Below are 7,338 nucleotides of genomic sequence, written 5' to 3' on the forward strand. Positions count from 1 at the left end.
AAAAGTCATAATCAAAAGTTTGATAGCATTAACAAGTTTTTGAGACAGTTGTCTAATATGGACAATAATCTAAACAATGCGTACCTTAAAATTAAGAGGGAGGACAAGTACTGTAATTTCAATCCTGCTTATTCAAATGTGTGATTTTTCTGTAATGAAAGGGGTAAAATGCATAGAGAGTAATACTTCATTTTGCAGTATTTTTTACTTTGGATCAAAAATAAGATTCAGTGTTCATAAGAATATCAAAATACCTGTCAAGTGGTACTTTGATTTTAATATTTTTTATTTGTAGGTTGATATAAATTTCGCTTTTTTTTTTTTTTTGGTGTACTTGATTTATTATATTTAGTTAATTTAGTCAGATGTGGGAACATTTTTCTGATTTCTCTTTAGTGGTAGCACACCCTTGAACTAAAAAATGGCCAGAGGAAAGCTTTCTAGACTTTAGAAAATAGTTGTTTAACTTTGTTTTGAACTTTTTTCTTAGTGATTCTGTACCAAGTAGAGGTTAAGTTTAGTTTAGTTTTTAATATAAACCATAATCAAGAACATGAGAGAAAGCAGACGTGAATCAGTATGGATACTTGTGGTATATGTGTAAGGGGGTGGGAGGGGGGGAACTGAGAAAATGCCATTGACCTGAAGCACACTTTGCCTGAATTTCTACTTGGTTATATTGTTTACCATAAATACTTAGGATAATTCTCTAAGTCTGTCCTGAGAAAAAGCATATTTAGTACTCCTGTATTTGTTCTTATGAAATGATTATCTGCCTTCTTGTATTTAGTAAGATTGGCTGGCTCAATTTTCTTCTATCAAATTATATGGTTATTTTTTATATTACCACATCAGCATTATATTGAAAGTGTTTTTAATAGTTGATTGTATTTTATCAAACAACTAGTATAGACTCAAATTTACTATTTAATTTTTAAAATACAATTATTTTATTTTCTACATCCTTTTTTAAAAAAATATTTTATTAGTTTTGGATTAGAAATGATTTATGTTAGCCATGTGTTGAAGATTAAATTGGCATCCAAGTAGATTTTGTGCCAATTGGGGAAAGTTAAATTAGGAGATTCATGTAAGGCTTTTTAAAAGTAGTTTTTAGGTTTTCATTCACTCTTTCCTATTACAGTAGTATGAAAACTGATTATCCTTTACTCCAAGAGAATGTTTTGACCCAAGCAAGTACCTAATACTAGAACATTGATTCTGACATTTATTGTAAGTCAGTCAACTCTAAGATACTGTCTGATGAAAATGTAAATTTGTAATTAGTGCCTTTATTCACATTTTGAGATAAGTTCTCAATTTTTTACTCTACCTGTTCTTTGGACATCACATTAGCAGCTACTTAGTTCAGCAATTTGAGTTTCACCTTGCTCTTCAACTCCATATATTGCCTAGCAAAGGTTCCAGTAAGTGAAAAGCAAGGGACTCACCCACATTACCTTCAAGAGACTATTCTACCTTTTATTTTTAATTTGAGGATAAAGAAATTAAATTTTAGCTGAAATCTTTTTGATATAACTAAAATGTAAAAACTACCCTCGCAAGTTCAAATACGGGATTTTTCTTAATTTTGAATGTGTCACATTCATCATCTTTAAACCCCCCATTCTTATTGAAGCCCATTTGAGAACTCTTTTAGAATGAACAGGCTCTTTTATAAGGGAATATACTGTATATTTTTTATTGTTAACGTAATTTAATTCCTTAAAACCTGGAATATTTATATATATAATCTATTGAAAACTGAAGATTATGTAATTTTCACTTTTAGTTTCTTGTATTAATATGCTTAAAGGTATAATTACTTTTATTCTATATTCATTAGAAGAAAGATAATAAATTGAAATTGCATTACTGAAAAATTTTAAATGGATACCACCCCTACAGCCATAGTCATTTTGGTTACACATAATTTAACTTTCATTATCTATAACAGAAGGAGAAAATAATTATTTTCCTATGGAAACAGTGAGTGATATATTTATAGGCAGTGTTGTAAACAATATTCTCTAAAGAGCTATGGGAGTCACAAAGCAAAGAAAATGTTAAAGAAAACAATAAAAAAGCTTTTTTAAAAAAATCTTTTTAGTGTAGTTTCTTAGGACAAATTGTAAACAGAATTGTTTCTAAATGGTTAATCCTATTTAATCCTTAACTGTATAAAATTGTATCAGTAGAAAAATGTACTGATACGCTTCTGGATGGATGAATTTCATTGGAATTTATCTTTGATGACCAACTTTATAAGTCTACCTTTTCAACTGTGGCTTTGGACTCACAAAACTCCACATCTAATTCAATTCTAAAGGATCGTTTGCATTTTGTTGGGGTAAAGTCACTTCTAGATGCAGCATGTTATCTTGTATCTGATAGAATACTGTGCTGGCTATCCAAAGAAGTGGATTTGAATCTAAATTTGGCCATTTGTCAATTGTCTAATTGACCCGGACAATTATCATCCATGGCCTTCCTTTTGTTTTTCTCATACTCAGAAACTTAAGCAAGCTAGAGCTCTAACAAGTCTTATGGTTTTAAAATTCTGAATTCTTATATACTGTTATTGAAAGTTAAAAACCCTAAAATATTAGGGAAATACACATAATGTGAAATTAAATTCATTTTTGTCTGTTATTCATTTAGCAAATGAATACAATCAAGAAGGGGAAAAAGTTAGCAGTTAGTACCTGCTATTCCACTTTAACTGAATGAATAGCTAATGACAGTGCAAAAGAGAAAACTAAGCCATATTGCTAAGAATATATTAAGCTGCTTATAAAGCACTCGTGTGTTGGCAATACTCTTCTAGAGATTTTACCTTGCTTATTTTCCTGGCTTTTACTAATTGGATGGAAGTGGTTAGTTTGTTCAGAGTTTATTGCCTTTTGGTGCCACCCCAAACTACAGTTCTGTTGGACTTTCCTGTATTGAAAGGATAGTGTAGCCAGAATGTCAATATTTTACAAATGTCTGCATAAATCTGAAAGTGGTTTATAGTCAGTGTCAGTTTTCAAGTAGTGTCTCATCCTTATTTATTTAGCATTACTATGAACACTGAAATCCAAAAGCTAGGTTCCCAAAAAAGTATTTTTTAAGAATTCTGGGTGGCCAAAGCTAGATAGAGAAGGTAAATATAAAAATATGTTCCAAGTACTCCATTTTAAATTTAAAGTAGGAAAAAAATGTGTTCAACAGAACGAAAGTCAGCTTTAAATGTGGCAAATGTTAATTTTGAGGTTTGGAGGCATATCTAGAAACAAAGTCAAAACACTTGAAAGTAAAGACAAACTTGGAGTAGGAGAATCTTCAAAAGGATATTAGGTAAGAAAACATGTGAATGAAAGCAATGAATTTCTCCTCCTCCCCCCATTTAAGGCACTTAAAAGTACTAGAAATTATAGTCCTTTACTATGGAACTAGATGGCCTATATTTTTAATGTAGCCAAAAGACTGAAGACTGATTAGGTTTTTAGAATTTGGAACTGTAGTCACATAGAGACATCTTTTGCATTTTTAAACCAGTAATCTACATTTTCTCCTGGAAATGGGGAAATAATAAAATGTGCTGTGCATAGCTTTTGGAATAAAAAACAAAGTTTTAAAAGAATGGAAATGTTTTCTTGCACAACTTGTAAAATTTTAATTAAAAAATTACCTCATTTTTCAATCCATAAGGTGCTTTGCTCAAGTTGTGGGATGGTGTGCCATCCCATAAATACCCCCTTCACCCAAACTATTTGAAATATGCAAAATTCATAGCTAAGAGATAGCATTCCTTGGAGATTTTATTTTGTTCTTGTTTACCACCAGCAGGGCTAACATGCTATATAGATCAGATTCACATACGGTTTTCATTAAAGCACATGGACAAGTGCTGACAAGTGCTCAGTCAATATTTAATTAGTTTAAGGAAAAGGAAAAATCTTTAAATTTGATTGATTCTATTATACTGTGAATATATTTCCATCAGTGTTGGTAAGATATCAAATGACTATCAGTTGATCTCTGCTATATATGATTTATTTGCATGTTTTAGCCCTATTCACAAGAGACTATAATCATTTTCATCTTACATTTTCCCTCAGGAAATTCAGGGACTCTGAAGCCCCTATTTTATTCTCTTGGAGTAAACTGTTCAGTGCAGTTATGAAAACTTTTATTTTTGATTTTAAAAAAAGTTTAGCTGCTATTTCATTGGAAGTGTGAAATAAAATGATGGTCATGATTTTTTTTTTTTTTCCAATTACGGAATAGTTATAAATTATACCCTGGTTCATCTCTTCCACAGAGCATAGTTTTAAAAAAAGCAAAAGCAAAAGAAACAACAAAAGCTAAAATCATTTACAGCCTAGCTCTTGCATTTATTCTAATCAGAGTGTAATGATTATAATCACACATTGCTATCTTAACATAAATTGGTGCTTGAGAGCATTAAAGAGGAATCAGCAGGCCCTGTATTCAGTATATTTCTTGCCTCGGAATGTAAAGCTACTTTAAAGTGTCTGTATTCATATTTGTGTGCATTCCTTAAGATTTAAATGCAAACTGTTGTTATCCCTGAAGCTTCAGGCTTTCTGCAAAAGCTCTAAATATCTTAATCAGCCTGGGTGAATAGAAGATGGTATTAGTAAGGTCAAAATTATGAATTGGATCTCTCTGTGGGTCCTCTGGTATTGTGCTGAGGGGAAAAAAATGTTTTTCACACCACAAATTGTGCTTCTGAACCCCAACCAAGCAACTGAAATGCTATTGGTCCAATGTAAGTATTAACCAAAAAAAATTAAAAGCAAATTACTTAATGCATTCACATCATTACTTTTTGAAAATGGTTGAAAGCATGTTTTTCTAATGGTGGGGTTGCTTAAAAGACATGTTTTAAAACTTTTAAGACTTCATTACTGTTATAAAATGATTTTATATGTTAAGTTTAGGTTGCTGGTACTCATGATTTTTTATTTCTGCAATTATGTTATAATGAGTTGCTTGCATGCCTACTTACCTAAGTAAAAGGATGCTGTTTGCTCTGGAATGTTCATCGTTTAGACAGGTTTTAGCTCATTTGCAATCACGGTGCAATATAGTGTAACATTCATTTGTTTTCCGTCAACAGTTTTATTTTTGTCATAATAAATAATTACTTTTCCAATATCAAGTGAACCCAGTGTTTTCTTTTAAAGATCAAATCTGCTTTCACAGTCTTTCGGTTGCATGTGATACAAACCCACCAATGCCACCAAAGAGGGGAGTTTAATTAGAAGGGTAAGGTGGTGGGAGCTCATGGAACCAAAGATCAGCAATAGAACTGGATTTCTAGAACAAACTGGGACCAAAGACTGAAACACTGAGAAGAAACCAGGAAGTTACCTTCCTCCTACTCACCTCTTTCTCAGTCTTTCACTGGACAGGATTTCTCTGCTTCCTTATCCACGTGGCAGATAATGTCCAAGTCCAATAGCTCTATGTTATCTTTGTACAAGGGAGAAGTCAGATTATTGTTAGATTCTTAGTTACAATTCCATATTCCCCAGGGAAACTGTTTATAAGCCTGCATTGGGTTATTTACTCTCTCTGATCCAAACAGCTGGCCAGGTGGAAGGTGCATTTGCCAGAGAAGGAGAATCTCTGGAGTGGGAAGGTAGTCCAAATTGGTGTGTGCTCCATTGTGGGATATAACTGGGATCATGTACATACTGTGTCTACTTGAGTTCTTATAAAAAAAAGTTGAGATGTTGTCTAATGAGTAGGATAAGAAATTTTCATTTATAGTCATTATTTAAATTCCTCTAAAGTTGTGAGTTTTGACTTCACCTTTTTTTCCACAGACCTCTTTGAGGATGTGATGAAAGATGTCTACATAGAAAAATTACACATATGTGGGGTTACAAATTTTGTATAAAGGTTAGGAATTTCACGTACCTTAAGCATTCTGCTACACTACAGAATGTTCAGATTTCTTCTGAGAGAAATCAGAAATCAATAAGGTTTCATCCTGCCTATTTTTTTTAATCAGCTGAATTTAGAGTCATACCTATTTTTTAAACAGCTTTATGTAGGCATAATTAACACATATTAAACTGTAGATGTTTAAAGTGTACAATTTGAAAAGCTTTGACAGGTATATACCCATGAAACCATCACCACACACTAGTCCATAGCATAGAAGTATCAGTTTACTTATCCACTCACCTATTGGTGGACATTTCTCACTATTAGCTTGCTGGTCAGTAAAATGGCCTGCTGAGTCCAGAAACGAGGTTCTAAACTACCTGGCTGAGTTGCCAGGATAGTCATATTGCCTCAGCCCCATGGGAGAGCAGGACAGGATGGGCTCTTGGTGCTTGGTAGTCCAAGTACCTGGGGCAGGTGAGAGGAGGGGGTTCATCCTTATCTGCCCTAGTCTAATGTCCTCCTCTCCCTCCACTCTGAAGTCACCTAGAAAACAACCTAAAAACAAGAAGTCAATATTGATATTTTATTTGGGAGGTGCAAACCTAAGGCATTGGGAGTGAGAAAATGGAAACAGGAGAGAAAAGGAGGTAATGCAAGGTGATGTATTACTAAGCTGGGCACTGCTTCATGACAAGCCTCATTGGGGCACAACAGGTGTGTCCTCTGGCTACTTGGTGGGGTGGGGAGGGTCTCCCCATAGGCTGTAGTGTTTTGGAGAAATGGTGTCTTGGAGCAATTCATGGGAAGGAAGAAGAGGAAATTCATCTGCCTGGTTCTCTCCTGTTTCCTATGTCCTATTTGTCTAATTTTACCCGATGAGTATTAACTCCCCCATACTTCTGGGTTGCTAGCGGCAACTTGGGATGCCAAATCCCACGCCCCATGGTAGGGCATTCCATCAGGTTGGGAAGTGGTAGGAAGAGATAAATTCTGGGCATGTGGCCGGTGAGTGCCAGAGAGAATCTGACTTGGTATATATGCCGTGGCCAATACAGTCCAATACTGGTTTTCTCATTTTTCAGAAGAGAAAACAAGGCATAGTGATCAAAGATCTTTCCAAAGGTCACATGGCTAGTAAGTGGTAAATTCAAGATTTGGACACAGCCTGGCTCTGGAAACTGGAAGACCAAAATAAAGAACTTGGATTTTATGTAGCAGGCAAAGGAGTCACTCAAGGGTTTTAAGCTGGGGAGTAACATGAAATACAGAGATTTTTAATAAAGCTCACATTCTCTACTGTGCGCCATCTTCCCATCTGGCTAAACTCCAGCAGAAGTAGGTGGCCCAGAGAGAGGTTAGGGCATCCAAGATAGTTTTTGAGGGTTTTGAGGAGTTGCTGACCAGATCCGCAGCTTCATTTGGGCTTCACCA

This window comes from Eulemur rufifrons, chromosome 25 (genome assembly GCF_041146395.1).
Source record: "Eulemur rufifrons isolate Redbay chromosome 25, OSU_ERuf_1, whole genome shotgun sequence".
Taxonomy (NCBI): domain Eukaryota; kingdom Metazoa; phylum Chordata; class Mammalia; order Primates; family Lemuridae; genus Eulemur; species Eulemur rufifrons.